The 19,498-nt window shown below is 37.3% G+C and overlaps 1 protein-coding gene across 5 annotated transcripts in view; it reads right to left on the bottom strand.

Moving 5' to 3' along the window:
* Positions 1-19,498, bottom strand: part of ENOX1 (ecto-NOX disulfide-thiol exchanger 1) — a 365,043-nt gene that overhangs the window by 189,016 nt on the left and 156,529 nt on the right. For 4 of the 5 annotated variants that reach the window (XM_032203183.1, XM_032203192.1, XM_032203150.1 and 1 more), the window contains one exon: positions 7,517-7,564. The exons of the other annotated variant lie outside the window; for it this stretch is intronic. The gene's annotated coding sequence lies outside the window, so the exon portion shown is untranslated. The remainder of the gene's footprint in view (positions 1-7,516; positions 7,565-19,498) is intronic. 5 annotated transcript variants of the gene reach the window in all.

Raw genomic sequence — 19,498 nt, forward strand, 5'->3', positions numbered from 1 at the left:
ACAAATACAAGCCATTTTTATGAGGTTAACTGTGCAAAAGACATTTTGCATCTTTGATAGTGGCCTTCAAAACAATGGCTTTGACTTTTAAAAAACATGAAACTTGGCAAGTGATACAGAACTGCAAAATCTAATCATTTGGGACATTCTGAAGGAAAACGTGGCTAAAAATAAATAAAGAGTTTGACTTAGCCACTTTATATATTTTTTCACAATAGTTACTGTTCCTTTTATATGTGAATATATTTAAAGTTATCCCAGTTCTCCAAAGGAGATTTAAAGCATGTTTTAGCACTCCTCTTAGCATACAGTCGTTTAGACTTACAGTGGTTGTAAATGTGCTTTGAAGTGATGACACCGGAGAAAAATGACCCTCACAATCTCAGACCATCACTTGGCTAATCTGCATTGCCAAACTCAGTTTCAGTGTGTTTTTAGTATTGTTGTAAGAAATGGACACTTTAACATCTATGTTCAGACACGCCCTTGCTGTCCAACTGTGACTTCACATGAGTTGTCTCATGTAAAATGAAAAAAAAAAAAAAAAAGTGTTTTTGCAAAAAAATCCCAGCTCTGAGTAATCAAATGGGATCTGAAAAGCAGGTGGACATTTCTCTACCTGCATCCTAACAAGTGTCAAAGGCCTGGCAAACAAAATAAGCCATTATTTATACTCCAGCTACCCTGCTGATTTCTAAGCCTGTAGTCTCTCTGACAGCTGTGCAGACTTTTTGGCTTCAGCATATTTGCATAGGTGAAAATGATTAAAATGTAATAAACAACTCTGTTGCTGCTGCAGAAAAGGCAAAAGAAAACAGTTTCCTCCCTTTGTTGCATTCCTTCTATGCACTCAATAATAACAGAAAGCCTGAACTTACTGTAGACACTGAAGTGAGTGGATTTGAGTCTACAGAAAGAGGGAAAGGACATCCTGTAAGACATACCAGTTTACCTGTCAGAGTGTAAAACACAAATAGGTATCCAAACCTCTAGCTCCTGCTGTTTGTTTTTTTTTTTTTTTTTTTTGTGCCTGCCTCTGTGGCAGAGGCAGCAGAAGGGGACATTTGTGTATATGCCATTTACTCAATCCTTGTCCTACCAATAATAACATATAACCACCTCCTCTGCCAGTGCAAGCTAAAATGCCAGGTTCTGTGTTGGGGCTAATCAGGTATAAGCGCACAATCCCTCTTCTGCCACTCTTTACTTCAAGGGCAATGACCTCAGAGAATTATTGTTGAACTACCAAGAAATAATTCAATATTGCAAGGAATTAAACCTCTACAAATTAAACCTACCAGAGCTCAGCTGTCTGTGAGGCCTGAACTCTGGAGCATTTTGTAAAGACACCTTTTAAGAAAGTATAGTCATTCTCCTGTCATGGAGAGAGCCTGCAGCTATGGGAAGAGTATCCAGATGCAGATGTGCTTGCATTTAAGTGGATGGGAGTGTGCCAAACAGCTTGTCATCAGTGGGAAAATGTGATATCAGAGAGTTCTGGCAGCTTGGCGGCCCCACATCCACCACCAGACACCTGCAAAATATCTGTGTATCCTTCTGACTCTATAGCACGGATGGATGGGTGGATGGATGGATGGATGGATGGATGGATGGATGGATGGATGGGTGGATGGGTGTGTGGGTGGGTGGATGGATGGATGGATGGATGGATGGAGGGAGGAGAGCTTTGTAAGACGATGTCTCTGGTGGCTAGGGCAGATACACATGGTGCATCTGGAAGATGGACAAAAGGTGTTAGCAGCGCCAAGCAGATTTTCTGGTGACTAGTCATGGTGTATTTACTCAATGCCTTTAAGAATTTAAATTGTTAAGACTACTGGAAAAGGGTTTTCTCAGTACAGAAAGGGGATACCTGAGAAGTATTTCTGAAGAGCTAGTGGGCATGCCCTTTGGAAAATGCAGGCTTCTGAGAGGGTGGCTGTGGCTGACTGCTTTTCAGTGTCACATGAAGGATTATTCTTTCTGGTGAGGTTGGGCTGGATTAGGTGGTTTGTTCAGGGTTGGCAGGAGTGTTTTAGCAACCAGTGCCAAGACTGGAATAAATTGGAGCACAGCTATACTGAAATGAATTAAAATGCCCAGATATTCAGGAGCTCCAACAGCCTTCTGGGGTTTGTGTTATCACAAAAACAAAACAAAAAACAAACAAACAAAAAAACAAAACAAACAAACAAAAAAAACCTTCAGTGACATTTTTTCCTCAGCATTAGGAAAAATATATTTTTTTAATGTATGTAAAATAACAGCATTTAAATTTACATTCTATCTCTAGGCTGTATTGGGCTTTATTTAATACTTGTATTTAAACAGAAATGGCTCATTAAGGAATATTTTATTTTGCTGTGACAAGTGGTAGAAACATGCAAAGAATCACATGGAATGCATGGAATAACAGACATCTTCACTTAAATAGTCATATCAAGACTTTACAAAGTTTTGAGACTACAGCTATTTCTTTGGTTACTGTGTCTCTGTGTCTCTGTGTCGTTTTTTTTTTTTTTAATTTAGTTTATATTTACGTACTGCTGATACCATTAATGTGTGTTTTGGTTCACAGATGCATTCATTAGTGGGAATAATTGATTTACATGTATATTTATGAACTAGTGAGTTACTAGCCTGATCTTTAAAGGGGTGCCCATTACTTGCAACTCTCATAAACTTCAGTGTTGAGCTGTGGAAATTAAAGACCTGCAGAAGGCAGGGAGGAGTGCTTGGAGCAGTTGGTTTTGGTGTTCACATATCCATATGAACTGCAGAATGAGAATAGACAATTAAAAATTCTTAATACAGCATAGTGCCAAAAACAATGACACAGAGATATTTTTCTGGTGAGTTTACTTCGCAGTCATTTAAAAGGAACAGTAAAAAAAGTAGAAAGAAATTAATGATTGAAGGCAAGTTATGTTGCGAATGTGCTTTTCCTTAGAAAGCTGTCATTGTATATAGAGGTGAAATAAATGCCTGCAAGTAAAGAAAACACATTCTGGTATTTTAAATATTATGCTTATGTTTTATTATGTCCTATTTTTTAAATTATCTACCATAAAATTATTATTTATTCTTCTATTATGACTACCAAGCTACACTGCAAAAACAGGACTTATTGCTATACAAAGACATCTTATTTCATGTACACAGGAAGAAATATGTCTTCTCAATACTTCCTGGGGATGCAGTCCAAGTGTGTGGTCATCATGCTTTAAATCACAGGTTAACATGAGAATGTATGTAAAACATTTCATTTTCTATTATTATTTCTTAAAATATTTGTCAGTAGCATTTTTTCCCTTTTTTTTTTTTTTTTTTCCCACTTTTGATTTTCTGCCACTTGTGGCAGTGCACTGCTTTGATTTCAGTTATTTTTTAAAGGAAATAAATAAGGAAATAAATAAAAGAAAACTCACCCTAGAAGCTGTGATTTGCTAGGGAGAGACAGAATATACCCAAGAGAATCAAACTGCAGAACATACGCCTTCTCCATAATGAATTTCCAGATCCTAGGCAATTGCAATTACAGTACCCTTCCACAGCAGGAACCCCTGTTGTTATTGATAACTTTTATACTTATTGTCATGTCGAGAGGCTCCCAGAAGGCCTGATATTGTAAAACTGAGCCAGGCTGGATTGAAAATGGAAGCAAGTAAAAGCCTGATATTTCTGCCTCCCCTTAGAAACAACTTCCAACATCAAGATGTGAAGAACACCAGAAAGCAAGTTATGGCAGAGGGCTGGGTAAACTGCTAAAAAACCTCCCATCTGAAAGTACGGATTCTATTCTTGCATCTTGAACTTCAGTGAAAGGAAACATACATAAAATATTCTATTCAAAACATTCTAGTGGTACATATAAAATAAAACTGTATTTGTGGCTTAGAACTTTACTAACCATGAAGGTTGAAGTTTTCCATGTTACGTGTCTGCCTCAGGCTATTCTCCATGGTCTGTTCTCTGTCAATCCTCCCTGTTCTCAGCAGATCAAAAATTAAAAACAACTTGTGCTAGTTCATCTAAACAATTGTGTTATTTCTCAGAACAAGGTTGATGGAGACTTTTTCTTTTAAATGTATATTTTCTTTTGTTAAAATGTTCCACTGTCTCCAGAAAGACAAGCATACTGAGCAGGATCAAACAAGGCTGCATTTGCTAAGTTTCTGAAAATCTATTCAAATTTGTCTGCATAGAGCTGAGGTCTATGAACACAACTGTTCTTTGTGTGTCCTCAGCAGAGAATTCATACATGTGAGACTTCTGGTTACACCACATTCTTCTCCCTGATGTCTGCACCTAAGTGTGTTGCAGCCAATGAAGCTGCAGTCCTCCAACTGCATCTTCATGTACCAAATGAAACTTGCTTCTAGACCTCTCCTATTCATCATGGATTCTTCTTTGACCATGATTTTTTTTTCCTTTGTGCCAACTCTTCTCTGTATTAATGTCCAGTCAACACAGGAGAAAAGGAAACCCTAGATAGTATTCATGTGTCCTAGCTTTTGCTGCCTAAAACAGGAGACATTCAGATTTGGAATAAACCCTTTTCAGTCAACGGAGAGAAGAGGTTCTTCCTGTGGAATACCTGATCTCAGGTGATTGTTTTAGATTTATTTGATCTCAGCTGTTTATTTTAAGATGGTACGAGTTGTCCCTAAAAATGCTAAATTCTCTTCAAAGAATATAGAGGAAGCTCTGAAAGGCTAGCTCAAATATGAGTGTCAATGTTTTAGGTGACTGCCGTAGAGCAGAGTAAGCCTACATATCCTGACTGAGTGCAAAGAAATAAATAGCAGACTGAAGAGAAACTAAGGTGAATCTAAGTTGTAAGGACAGTCCAGACTCAGAAAGGAAGAAAAAGAAGAAAAAAAAAAAAAAAAAAAGAAGAAGTAAGGAAATGTTGAGTGGCAGAACCAACATTTTGAAAGATATAAAAATCACCCAACTCTGTAAGTAGTAGTTATGTATCTCTCTCCAGAGCCTTGAACTGATCTTAGACAGCTTGAGTTCTCACATTCCTCTGTTTTTACAAAATACCTCTGAAACTCACAAGGAAAATGACTGTCTTAGTCTTTCTTTAACGTCTGGTGTCCATGAAGGGCAGACAGCTTATTATTACCATCAGCTTCTTGACTAACTCAAATGGAAGAGATATGAACTGTGAATCAGGACATTTCAGTCTATGGTTAGCCTGTGAGGGCAGTTTGTAAAACACCTTTTCTTAGTTTGTATGTGAAAAGAAGACACCTTTAAAGAATCTTAAGTCAAGCTCCCCCCAGGATGTAAGCCATATCCCAGTATAGGCATTTTTTACTAGATCTTCTATGATTATGACATAGATTATCCATGGGATTGTATGTTAATGTCTGCTGCATTCAGCAGTTCAATACAGGTTGCTTTTATTGACTAGGTTTACTCTGCAAAGTGAAGATGACTTATTTCCAGCAGGACCCAAAGCTACTTACTTGAAGAAGACCAAAAGTATTTCAGGAATAAGGTGTTGAACCACAACAAAAAGAATTTATATAAAGGCAGTGAGGGAGAGACATTTTTTTCTACATTTGGCAATTAGAAATTCTCTCTTGGGTGTTGCATGAAGTCATTTTGAGTTTGGGGTGATGTGGCAGGAGCATAGCTGTAGACTGAAATAATCACATATTGTGTTTTGAACATACAAAATGCTATGAGAATGTGCTGTACTCTGAAGTACCAAAAATATCTTGAAAAATCAATATCCCAGCCTGGACACCAAAAGTAGGTCAATGTATTTGGTAAAGCTCAACTGGGACAGATGTGTGCTGGGAATTTCAGTGTTTCAGCCCTTCTGTTAACCTCAGAGGTGGTTGATTTCCAGATGACTGAAACTGGTTTAACCTCTGTTAAGCAAGCTTCTATTTCCCATCTGCATAAGACAGATAAAATCTTGTCTCTGTTCCACTCTTTTTCTGCCTTGTCTGATCTGACAGATTTTATTTATTTATTTATTTATTTATTTTTAACCAGGAACTTTGTATCTGAGCAGCACTTAACACCTCTCTTATTGCTTTGCTAATCGATATCTGTAAGGCAGTATAAGTGTGGTTCATCTTGCTGAATGATGGACATTTGCAAAGCAGATATTTACATTTGAGGCACTTGTCTGAGGCTCTTTTTACAGAGACAAGAGAGAAATAAGTGGGTTTTGGCAGTCAATTCATCTGACCTATTTTAGATAGCTCTTGTGATATGAGACAAACGGCATCTGCGACGTGCCTATTTCTCTCCTCTAGCTATGCAGAGGACTTTGGGCAAGTACATCCATCACAGACATCTGCATTGGAGAGGTCCAAATGTGGGCAAAATGAAACCCACCCGTTGCTTGCCCTTATAAATAAAGAGACCAGATTCACTGCAATGAAATAGTTTTACACAGCGGTAAATTTATCTCAGGATTTTTAACATTTTCATACACCTTAAAATGTTCTACTCCTTTTCCCCTGTTGTCCTTATCTTAGACAGATTTAGGATATTGAACATGCACAGATAAGCCTCCATGACTACCTGCTTTGACAGATACATAGATAAGAATGTACTGTTAAAGAGATTTAGCAAGGTTGAGGTATTTAGGAATGGCTTTAAAGGTGCTTCAGAAGTCGTTTACTACCACAAAGGCATCATTAAAGTATTTATTATTTTTTCTACTTATAAGGTAAGGGGTAAGAAGAAAGAAAGGAAGAAAGGGAGAAAGAAAGGGGATATAAATACAAAAGCTCAACATTAATTTAATGCCAAAAGTAAGAAATAAAGCATGGGAGTATGGCCACAAAATTCCCAGTGTAATTATTATTAATACACACCTATAATTTCTATAATTGTATTTTCTTTTTCTACTCTAATTTCTTTTTTTTTTTTTTTTCTCTCATTTTTCTTCTTAAACACAATCCCTTGAACTTTTCATTATTATTATTTTTTTTTTTTGTATATCATGAAAAGGATTATGTAACCTAGAGAATGAAATGTTAAGAAATATTTAATTTTTTCTCTCCAGTTTTCTAATTGGGTAATTGAACTGTCACTGAAATTATTAGAATCATATAATCATAGAATCATTTACATTAGAAAAGACCTTCAAGATCTTCAAGTCCAACTTTCAACCTGACCTACTGAGTCCCATCACTAAACCGTGTCCTTCAGTGCCACAAACTGGGGACCTTTCACGTATTCAGAGAGGTTATCTTGAGGAGATTTTAAGTAATATGTTTAAAGAAACAATGTATTTTCAGTACTCAGAAAAGGCAACTAAGCCTTTATTTTTTATCACTTGAATTTTTAACAAAGAAAACAAAACAAATTCATGACTGTATTTTATAAAAGCCTACTCATGAGATAGAGTTTGAAATGAAAAATATCGTTTTCCTTTAGTAAGAACCAGGAAGTTCTGATTTTGCAGTAATGCAATTTAATAAAATTTAATAAAACATCCAAGGACACAAAAACACTCAATACTCCCAGAATTTCACTTTACCTTCTGTATGAGAAAGGTCTCTCACTTCTTTGTTCAGTCACCAGTTATCTGTTGAGAGAGCAAGCAGGTGAGCTTCTTCAGGCCAAACTTACAAAGCATTTCTTCATACACCATTTCATGCATTTTACTTTTTACTGAGTGTTATAATTTCAAACAGAAAATACCATACAATGCAAAACAGAGATGTTCCTTTGTTTCTGCTGAACAACATCTTGATAGCTTCTCCTGCAGTAGAACTGCTCTAAACTTTCTGATACCGTATCTTCCATTTTAGTCCACAGCAGATCTGCTACTCAGCAGATGAATCAGGTACTAAAGACAATTTCATGCTCATCAATCACTAGTGAACACCGAGGGTCTTAATTTTCTAAAGGAAACCCCAACAGCCCAACAGGCTGCAGAAAACAGCTTTCTCCAGTTTGCTTTTTTTTTTTTTAAAATTCTGAGAGAAGTATTTAACTTACATTCACTCTTACTTCTGTGCAAAACATGCATATTTGAAGCAGTAATTTCAAGTAACTGATATGCTATTACATGTATATAAATTGTTACAAATTTGCAGATGTTGGTTTTCTAATCTAACCACTGTCAATGTCTTAACTACAAAAGACTGAGTGAGAATCTGTAAAATATTTTGTAATGAAAGCTGAAATCCTTCAAAAATGTAAAAATGTTAGTCCCCTGGGTGAAAAAAATAAATCTTACTCAGTACCATAAGGCTTCATTGTGCTAATTTATGACTATGCAAACATGATGCACATACATAAAAGATGCTCAACGGGAGAATCTTCTGTTATCCCTGAATGCAATTTCAGGGACAAGGAAAGGAAGCCGTATGTGGGATGCAACTGTGTGGTTAAGGTTTTCGTATTTTATGTAGCCTAAACAATCACACATGATGCAAAAATCACATTTATTTTTACAGGTTTCCAGGAGTTGTATACTGATGCACGTATAAGGGAACATGAGAGAAACAACTAGAATTAATTTCTTTTACCATGAAAGTAGGGCAAAATCTTGTATTTTATTCAATAATGGAAAGAGGTTATTAATTTCTTTTCTGTAAGGTTGCAGAAAAAAAAAAAAAGGTACATAGCAGACAGTACACAAAAGTTTTATGAATACTCTTATTTACACTGTGCTTAAAAAGAAACGTCTGTGGCTGTTTTATAGTTTCTTTGTTTGCAGACTAAATTTATCTGGTTTACAGGTTCTTTCTGAAAAATAGCTGAAGCATAAAACTCATCCTAGAAATTTGTTCAATAGTTGTCCTTCTGCTAACAGATACCTGGACAAGATACAACAATTGAAGAGGACTGCAGTTCTTCGAAAGAGCAGTGGAAAAGCTGGGAGGCAAGAATTAAAATATGAGGAAATTAATTTCCATAACACAGCTGATAGTGAAAGATAGCTATTTGTGTAGTGGCTGCAGTTTCTAAAGAACTGCTTTGTGAACTCCTGGGTTGCTGTGCTGAAGCTCTCATTACGAAGCCTGGGATGAGCACTGACCACTGCAATGGTGTCCTTACTGCTCTCATGTTTCTAAACAGCTTGTGCTCAATGCTGGACCAACAAACCTATCTACACAAAGTCTTAATGTCATCCAGCTCCAGTGAAGTGCAGGATTGGACTAAGAGGGCACGGAAGCTGTATGTGCCTAGAGTGGTCAAAGAACTTCATCTGCTTTGCAAACAAGCCAGTCTTCTGCATGTCTGTGTGTATATACCCACGCAGATACAGATACATGAGAGCCTCTAACTTCCCAGCAGTAAATCCTTGCTAAAAACACTCTTTAAATGGTGTGTGCACTGCAATTGTGCCCCAATTCACTCCTCTCTTTGATGCAATAACATAGTAATAGGTAAATGGAGCAAATCTACTTCAACACATTTGTTACTGAGAAGCACGTTTCTGGGAGAGGCTACTTAAGCAGCCTGGATCCTTATCAAACTTTCTTCTTGATGCTGGGGTCTTACCAGCCCACTCATAGCACACTTGGAATCACTAAGAAAGCCTCCTTGTATATGTTTCCAGTTGAATATTTACCCATGTATTAATGGAGGTTTGGGACATTGCAAAACATCCAGGTGGCTGGAAAGCCTAAGAACAGAAATCAACTGCACATTATAACAGACATATTTTCATGAAAGACTTGACATAAGGAGAAAAAGAGCAACACAGGTTTGGAAAAGGATAAATATAAAATGTCATAACTCATCTTTGCATTTAGGTGAGCCATCAAATCTTATGCTCTGAAGCCATAGGGGACAGATGACAACATCAGGGTTGCTGCCTTGTAAAAATGATAGTGAAGTTTTTGCCCTTGATGAGGCTCTGGTGTATAATGTTTGTGTAAGAGAGCAGGCATATACATCCTCATAACCATGAAAGCTGCACCAAGATATGTGAGATGCATTTCAGTAACTCTCTAGCCTACCACTGAACAGTCTGGAAGGCCTAAAGTTGCCTAAAACGTCTTTAGGCATTTCAGAGGAGTAAAGCCAAGACAATCTAATTGGCTAGGCCACTCTCAATCACCTTTGAAAGGTCATGGAGAATAGAGGAAGTGCCTGAGGACTGGAAGAAAGTCAATATCACTCCACTCTTCAAAAAGGGCAAGAAAGAGGACTCAGGAAACTACAGGCCAGTCAGTGTCATCTCCATCCCTGGAAAGGTGATGGAACAGCTCATCCTGGAGGTTATCTCCAAGGATGTAGAGAATAAGAAAGTGATCAGGAGTAGTCAGCATGGATTCATGGAAATAAATCATGCTTAACCAATCTGATAACCTTCTCTGATGGGATGACTGGCTGGGTGGATGAGGGAAGAGCAGTGGATGTCGTCTACCTTGATTTCAGCAAGGCTTTCAACACTGAAGCACAGCAAGTTCCAGCTACATATGAGGAAAACCTTCTTTACTGTGAGGGTGAAAGAGCATTGGGACAGGTTGCCCAGAGAGGTTGTGGGGTCTTCTTCTCTGGAAATATTCAAAACCCACCTGGATGTGATCCTGTGCAATGTGCTCTAGGTGACCTTGCTTGGCACGGGGTTTGGACTAGGTGACCTCCAGAGATCCCTTACAAACTCAACCTTTCTGTGATCTGTTCTTTGCAATGGATGGCACTCAGGCCTGGGGGCTGTGCTGCTGCATTCCAGGATGCCCATGGGGATGTTCTTGCTACAAAGTGACCCTTGGCAACAATGGGCATGAGCTCTTCCCTCAGTCCTTTGGCAATTTTTCAGTGGGTTCTGACAGAGAGTCTCAATTAATAAAATTGTGTTTCACCAGTAAGGCTGATTAAATATCTTTATTTACAGATTCTACTGCAATTGTTTTACCCTCCTAATGGTCTCCAGTTTTTGGTCTCAAGTCTTTTTACCTTTTGTATTGATCTATTGATCTCCCTTCTTCTTGAAGAATGCCCTTATTCTCCCCCATTAATGCATTCTGGGTTTAAAAACTTCTGTGTCTCTTGTAGGGGTGGTAGCATGTACCATGCTTTTGCTAGGTCACCATCCCAGGATGATCCAAGAATTTTTATAGTTGTGTCTTGAAAAAGGATTTCTCTCCTTGCCTGGTCCTAGAAAGCTTCTTCAAGTGTCTGGGATGGGTGTGATTGACTCTAGCCTTATCAGGTGAGGGAGAAGCAGCACAAATGGGTTCTGTACATTCTTTTATTTTGTTTCCTTATCTCATAGCAAGAAAACATAATTTAAACAGTGTTAATGTCATTATCTTTTGTTGGTTTCAACTGAACATTTATTCCACAACTTGGGAAATGCCAATAAGCCTTCCTTATTTTCCCATTTCTCAGGGATAGGAGGCTTCATATTCAGCACACCAAGTTCTGCATCTTCATTATTTGTCTCCTAGCTAAGTCCAAGGCAAAGGGATTAATAAAATTTCTGGAATTATGCTTAATTTAGTGGATGATACCCATTAGTTGTTCTCAGACACATTCACTGCATGACTTGATACATATACTTGACTCCAGATCCATGCATATTCAAAGTTGAGCTCAACAGCTCTGCAACAAGGTGATGTTTGCTTGGTCCCCATGTCTCTATAATGGAGTCAGAAACCGTGACATATTTCCAAATTCTTTGAGTCTCCACTTCTTGGCCAGTAAACCTTGAAATCCTGCAATAGCTGATGGCACCATAGCCACAAGAGAACTGATATTCTCAGCAGACTGAGATCATTGCTTTCCCTTGTTCTTATAGCTAATCAAATCCCACACATTCCAGGTGAAATATTTCCAGTTCGTCACACTGGCATTTTCCATACTGGCTGAAAAACTTTTGCCTGTTTCTGGTATTAGATAGTAATCGTGTGATACTGATATTCCTGCTCATGTTCTTTTCAGCTGTTACTTCAACCCGTCTTGGTTGTGCAATGGCCAATGCATTGGCATACACTGCTGAGAATGATTTTGGCTTTGTAAACAGAACATGCAGAACTACTCTATTGACAGGTGAAAAGGAATAGAGAGCTTGCATTTAGCTATGTTGACTCTGCTGTGCTAACACAAATAAAATACAAGGGGAAAAAAAGAAAAAAAAAAAAGCAAAAAAAAAAAGCTTTACTTTTATCGCTAGCATTTGAAGATAGCGTACTGAATACACTCTGGGATTAGATCTCCCGAGTCAAATAGTGCTGTATTTACCAACACTTTTCAGAGAAGAATGGCATTTTAAGTGATGCTTAGCAACACGCATCCTCCATTCTATTCTGTCTATTAGTTTTAACACTTTTCATGTTTACCTTTCGTTTTGAGTGCAAAATACACGGGAGAAAAAAAAAAAAAAAATCATTCATAGTTGGAATGCCGGCATGTTCAGATAGCACTAGGCACAGAGAGCCCTTCTGTAATTCTGATGTTACATTCAAAGTCTGTCTGGATCTCCCCACAACCAACAAAAAAAAACAAACAACGCTTCCCCACCCCACAGTTGTCAGCCATCTTTACATGGATGTGCATTTCAGTACAGTTTACTCTTTATTGAGAAATACATGGCTGTAGGACAGCAGGATTGGCAACCAGCTTTCAAAGACCAGGATGAGCTATAGTTTATGAGATGTTCTACATCCACATATCCCACAGAAGTAGAACACTGAGCTGATCAAAACCTCTTAGGACTGAATTTGTACTCACTGGATTTCAGTAACCCAGAAAGGAATATGAGGATTAATCTTGCAAAAATATAACCATATTCAGCTAATGCACTTGTCCTTAAAAATGGAGAGAGCTCTGCACCTCAAAATATAGTCTTAGCATAAAATAAAATAGAGCCATTAGTAGATAACATAACCTTTGAGCCACTGCTTCTTATTCTGCAGCTCTATTATGGGGTGTGAATGGCCAAAACTCAGATCACACCATATTTTCACCTACAACTTTTCTGATTTAAAAGTAGGTGCTGAATATTTATGTTAGCATCAGAGATTAGGTGCATAATGAAAAGGAATCAGGGAGGTAGAACAAACGAAAGCCTTTTCCTGTGTTCAGAGTCTGGCAGAAATCACCATGGTTCTAAATAGTAAAAACAAAAATTTTCCTACACTTCACTTTCAAATATTATCATGTTTATTCCTTGCCATGTAACTGGACTTGTGCTGTTACACACCATTACTGGGACTGGTATGTGATTCTTCTGCACGTTTTAATGCAATTTCTACCAGTAACTTACAAACTAAAAAATCAACTACTTTCATCAGGATTAAACCATGAAATCAGAGTTCACACATAATACTTAACCTAAATAAAGAATTCATGGGAAACAGAATCTTGCTATCATAATATTTATTGGAAAGGTATACAGGAAGAAAAAATCCATACATGCTTCTCAGGAAAGCGTAATTTCCCAATGGATACCACTCTATTTGACTTGAATCTAAATTAACACTGTGGATTCTAATAGCACTTGGCAAGCCGCAGACACATCATTTTTTAACTTAGGCTTACGTTTGAATTACCTGGAACTCAAATTTCCAATGTGACCTTTTCAGGGTTTTGTTTAGGAACAAAAAGAGTTCTCACTAGAGAGGGAAAATACCTTTTAGAGAACAAGATATATTGTTGAGGGTGGAGGCTAAAATAGTACAGTGCTGCTGCTAGTCTAGAATTAGAGAAAACAATGACTGTGCATGTAAGCTTTGTTACCTTCAGCTGACAAAAGGCAATATCTTTTTTTTTTTTTTTTTTTTTTTTTACATTTAAAACTGAATTTCTGATCTTTTGTACTGTGCATTCAAGTACATATTTATTCCCCCCTATGCCTGAAAGTTCTAAAATGCAGGAAGGTGTTTTTTGTTGTTATTATTTCTTTTTTTCTGCCTACAATAATGGGCAAGCTGAAGATGTATATGCCAAACAGAATGTTTTTATTTCTGTGTTCAATTCTGCAAGGAGTTCTGCACCAAAGGATTTAATCAATGAGAGCTGGGGCAGTTCTCACCTCTCAAAACAGATGCTGAAGCCTTTAATGGCCATCTAAAATTCCAGCATATTAAGATCTCCGATCACCAGAATTTTTCTTTTCCCCCTCGGTTTGCTGAAAATCTGACTTGCGAAGTGTAATATCCTGTTTTGCTGTGTAACCACATCTATACCAGAGCTATAGGCTGCTCTTGTTCCTCATTTCCTTTATCCTCTGGTAAGCTGCACAGACTGACTCTAAAATTGCCTTTTCACTGCCAAATTCAGAAGTATACAACAGGAAATTTCAACTGCATATTTGCATAGAAAAATGTGGAAAGCATGGGAGAGCCAAATACAGCTTTGAGTCTTTTTTTGTAGTGTGCCTAAAGCCACAAGTGGAAAAGAGAAATGCAAAAACTGATATGGTTATCTAATTGCTAAATATTTACTTAATGCAATCATCTCTTATTGAGGAAGAAATAGAAGAAGATGAATAAGAAAAGTTCAAATATTTACAACAAAGTGTAGTATTATTTACTATAGATGTGGTTTAGCACTATTTTTGGGGAAGGCTACTAAATAAGATAAAGATCAGTTTATATTATTTGAACTGGCCATGCCCTAATGTTCTACAAAGGCATATTTCGAAGGATACCACAAAATTAAACAGCTCTTCCTCGAGTTAGCTCTTTTATTTTTGTTCTTCTGCCTGTTTTATTTGTGGGTAAAATTCTTGAGTGAGTGGTCCACAGTCCAACTTGTGTCATTCTGACCCATATGTCGGTTTAATAAATTCTTTCTCCTGTGTTATCAGAAGAGGCATTCCAAAAGGGCAGAATCACAATATTCAGATCATTCCCCCCACTGCCTGTGAACCTGAAAACTGCTCTACATTGAGATAGATCAACCAGGAACTGCAATGGGAACAGTGCACTTTTATCTCTGGAAACCTGAAGAGGTCTGGTTAGAAACCCATAGAATCACAGAATCATTTAGGAACATGGTTTAGTGATGGGACTTGGAAGGTCAGGTTGGTGGGAAGGTCTTTTCAACATAAATGATTCTGTGATTCTAAATGATGACCCATCTTGCCATGTCCAAGCATCGCTTATGTACTTCCAGGAATGGGTACTCCACCACTTCCCTGGGCAGCCCATTCACGGAGGCAATAAAAAATAAAAAATAAGTCCTCAGAAAGCAGCTCAGTAAGCCTTAAGGTTTTGAAAGCAGTTTTGCAATATATGGAAGCTTTTGCCTCGGAAGGAAGAATTTGGGTAGGTGTGTGCTATTCGTCATACAAGGTCCATGGTTTGGAAAATGAACAAGAGCTACTAGCTTGTGCTCAGAGTTGCTGCAGGAACTGGTGAACACACCAATTAGTAGTGGATGCCTACAAAACATCACTTTTGTCCCGTTTAATGGATCTAATTTATATGAAGTGTATTCAAAACATCACTTAAGGTTATTACCACATCTCTGAAATCATTTCATTCAACCGAATAACTGAAACGTTTTATGTACCTTTTATTAATGCATAAACATGATTAACTTGCACTTTACCCATCTGAAATATTAAAACGTTAAAAGGAGCATAAAAACAGAAAATTACTGGACATTTCCTGGTTGTTGCTGAGTGAGATAGGCAGGTGGAATGAACCATGACCAATCTGTGCCCCTTCCCTTCAATACTAATGTCTCTAACGAAATCTGATGTCAATCAGAAACTCTCATCAAAATATCCTATCATTTGCCATCAGTCCCTTTGAACAACATAACAATCTGAAAATTGAATAGGAAAGAAGTGTTTTGTTAAAGATTGTCCCAGCAAAGTGACTGCCTTTATTATTTATATCCCACTTATATGTCTAATGTTGCATCTGCTTCTGGTTGACTACAGTCAGGTTAAATTTAGATCTAACATGAGGTACATACTGTGCTATACAGTCAACTGCAGCTGAGATTCCGTGCAGAGTAGTTTGAAATATATTATTTCCACAAAGATGTAGTGTGAAGGCAATGTTACAATGTTTTTCAGCTGAAATTTCTCTTTCCCTTCCCCAAAATATTTTCCAAATCTGTGGTAACATGAATTATACTAATCCTCCCTGGGCCAGAACAGAGTGCTTGAAGAATGAACAGTATGAACTCAGGAATCCAGATCATTAAAAGAAATAAAAATCTGCCTTTCCTGAAAAGCATAACTAGGTAAGGAAAGAGAAAGGATGCAGCAGGAGAGAGGCGAAAGTATGGGGAAAGAAAAAAAATATCTTGTAAACAATTTGATTAAAAAAAGAGTAAATTATATTTGATATTAGTATTGATGGAGCTATGATATGGCTAAGAGCAAGTCTTCAATATGTCCCATCCAGAGTGTCTAGTATTATATTGTTTCATTTTCTGTAGGCTTTTAACTGGCCCCTTGTCTAATTGCATGTAAATGCTACTTAATTTACCATTGCTTCAATTCTTACACATTTTTCAGTACGCTGTATACACACAACTATAAGCAAATTGCTTCTCAGCAGATGATACAGTTTTGCTATTTCTTCATGCAAATTCTGTTTTAATAATTACAGAAGTACGTTTAAATGATGTATGCTGTTTTATGATACTAGAACTGTTCAGATAGGATACACTCCAATCCTTTTGTATTGCTAAAAAGACAAACTTCAGATTCAGTTTGATGACAGAAAACATCAACTGGTGTACCAAGGGAATCTAGGAGCTGAAGTATAAGCTTTCTTAGAAAGAAAGGAAAGTCACTAAAGTCTAAAAACATACAAACTCATTTAGAGACTTTTGTATCTCCAAAATCTCAAATTCACATCTGAGGTTTTACTGATTTGTTGGTTCTTAGCCTGTCTCTTCTCTAAAAAATTGGGTAGTGTCCAGCCAAAAGTCTTTGTCTTTCTAGGTTCATTGCTGCAGAAAACCAGCAGCAGTTGCTTTCAGGTTGAGTAACACTCCTCTGGACCTGTCTTCTTAAAAAAAATATGAAAAATGCTGATATTTAATCTTGGGAGAGCTACTGAATAATGCTTGTGTTCTGAACACTGCTTGCTCAGAAGGCACAGTGGGCTCCTAGAGGCTAGCAGAAACAGCCAATCTGCAAATGGGTTTGGAAGCCTAATTCTCTCCAGACTGCTCCTGCACCTCTGTGCCAGGAACCATGAAAGCAATGCACAAATCCTGCCCCACACTAGCAGGTGATAGGGACGGTGTGCTTGAAGTCTCAACTCCATTATTATCTACATGATAAGCATAGTGGGGGACTGTTTGTACAGCCAGAGAGATTTGGGGAGATTATGTCTCGTGCCCACTGACAGCATGGCTGTGTTCCTGTTGCAGCGCACATCCCCTGAATTCTGTCCAAACATTGCCGCATTGTCTTTAGAGCACAGACTTTGGTTTAAAAGTCATCTTCTGGCACTCAATTTGCAGAATAGCTGGCTGTTTGGCACCCTCTGCACCAGATGTTATCTTGCAAACGAAATGCACAAATGCTTATTCCATTCTCACAATAAAATAATAATCAGAATTAGCTCCTAATTCTGTGATTCAAAGCTAATAGCATTTAGGATTTATAAATATGTAACAGACGTATGTTAATTTTGTAACTGTGTTAAAAAATGGCACGTAGCTCAAGGAATGAAGCAAAATGTGTCATAAATAAGCCTAACAATACGGATTTAACTTATTAGCAGTTTTGGCAGAATGACTGCAAAGAAGATTGCGGTTGTGAAGCACGTAGGTCATTTGACAAAAGAGAGACTGTTACTCAATACAGAAACAATACTAGTTTTTTTTAAGTATTAAAAAAAAAAAAAGTCTGAAATATCCTCCATATTAGAATGTTTATCTCTAATCTCAAGGTAGATTTCCAGTCATTAGTTAAAAGATTTTAAAAGACCAGACATCAAGGTGCACTGTATCATAGACCCTGCTATATTCATTAGGACAGATACAGGAAAGAAGAAAATTTTAGAACTGCCTAGGAGGTTAGAGAGGAAAATGGGAATGAACAGCATTGTTGGTAACTGGATAAATGGGTAGAACGAACTGTTCCTGCACACTGAGTGAGGACTATGAGTGCTTTTGCTTCACAGTAATCAGTTTTATGAAAGAGGGAGGAGTTCTCAGACCCCAGTTAGATAGCAGGATGACTAGGGCACTTCATTTTCCATTTTATTTTATTTTTTTAATTTTTATTCCTTCACTGTGGCTATTTCCATTCTAATTGTGATAGATGTGAAAAACTAGGTTTCAAAACAACAAAAGGTTAAATTAATAGTAAAACATTATATACCATCAATATGTATTTATCCTACTCTGCCTATCTAAGGTTGAATAAAGAGCTTGAAGATTTTTGGTTGAGCAGACTGAAGTAATGTAAACAATTTCCTAAAATAAAACATAAGCATTGTCAAGAGTTCTTAAATAAAAGTCCACCAAGATTAGTTTCCATCTCAAAAAGACTAGAAAATTGGTTTCTTCAGATCCCCAATCAAATGTTTCAATAAGAGAAATTTTGCATATTGAAACATAAAAATGGACAACTGAGAAATGTGATAATCCTGCAAGGTGGAAAGATTTTATATCATAATCACTGCTATCACTAAAAGGTTAACAAGATAATTTATATTAACTACATCAACTTGTTCATCACTCCTCAACACTGCATTTATTCAAGACCGACACCTGCTTTTCTTTTCCATTAAATCAAAAATCAGTTATTGACTATAGCAGTTTTCAAGGATATACCATTCTCTCAAACTTATGTGCCTCCTTACTTCTGGCAACTTCTCTTTCATTGAAAAAGAATAATACAAAGCAGATACTGAAACTTATTCTTCTTCTGTGAACTTCTTCATGTGTATTAAAATTTATAGAAGAACAACAGGAAACAGCCATTGTATTTTTATTGTTGTTTTTATTTGTTTAAAGAAAGACTCAAAGTATCAATCACATAGTAGAAGAGGTGTGGTAAGAAATGGCACAAACAAGAAGAGGTACAAGGAAAATACATCCCTACTCTGACATTGGTCTGATATCTTGATGTCAAAACTGCAAAATATGGGCCGTTAAAATGTGGCTTTTTTAACATCCTTGTTCCTACTGTTAGTTACTAACCTGTTTAGGGGAAGGAGGTAGGAGGGAGGAATTTCCTTGTGTACCTTGTATTCTCAGCTGCTTAGCTTCTTCAAAGGCTCATGGGGTCCACTGATGTTTAGCACAAACCATAATAACTCTCATGTTGGTCTAATGTGAGCCAAAAGATGAACACTGTCACACAATAGGACATAGGAACCAAAACCACACTTTGCTATCTGATATCCTCTTCCGTGCTGTGCTCTGAGGATCACATCCAAGCTGTTGAAGGTATCTCTCAGAAATTAACAACTGAAGGTCTTCTGCCATATGCTCTGATAATGGAATTAAAATTTATTGGTCTAATTGCCAGAGAACTGAAAATGTATGAAAATAAAGTAATTCCCTAATGATGGGCCAATGGACAAATAGGCTGTAAGAGGAACATTCAGAGAAGATAATGCCATAACAG

This window comes from Aythya fuligula, chromosome 1 (assembly GCF_009819795.1).
Source record: "Aythya fuligula isolate bAytFul2 chromosome 1, bAytFul2.pri, whole genome shotgun sequence".
Lineage (NCBI taxonomy): Eukaryota > Metazoa > Chordata > Aves > Anseriformes > Anatidae > Aythya > Aythya fuligula.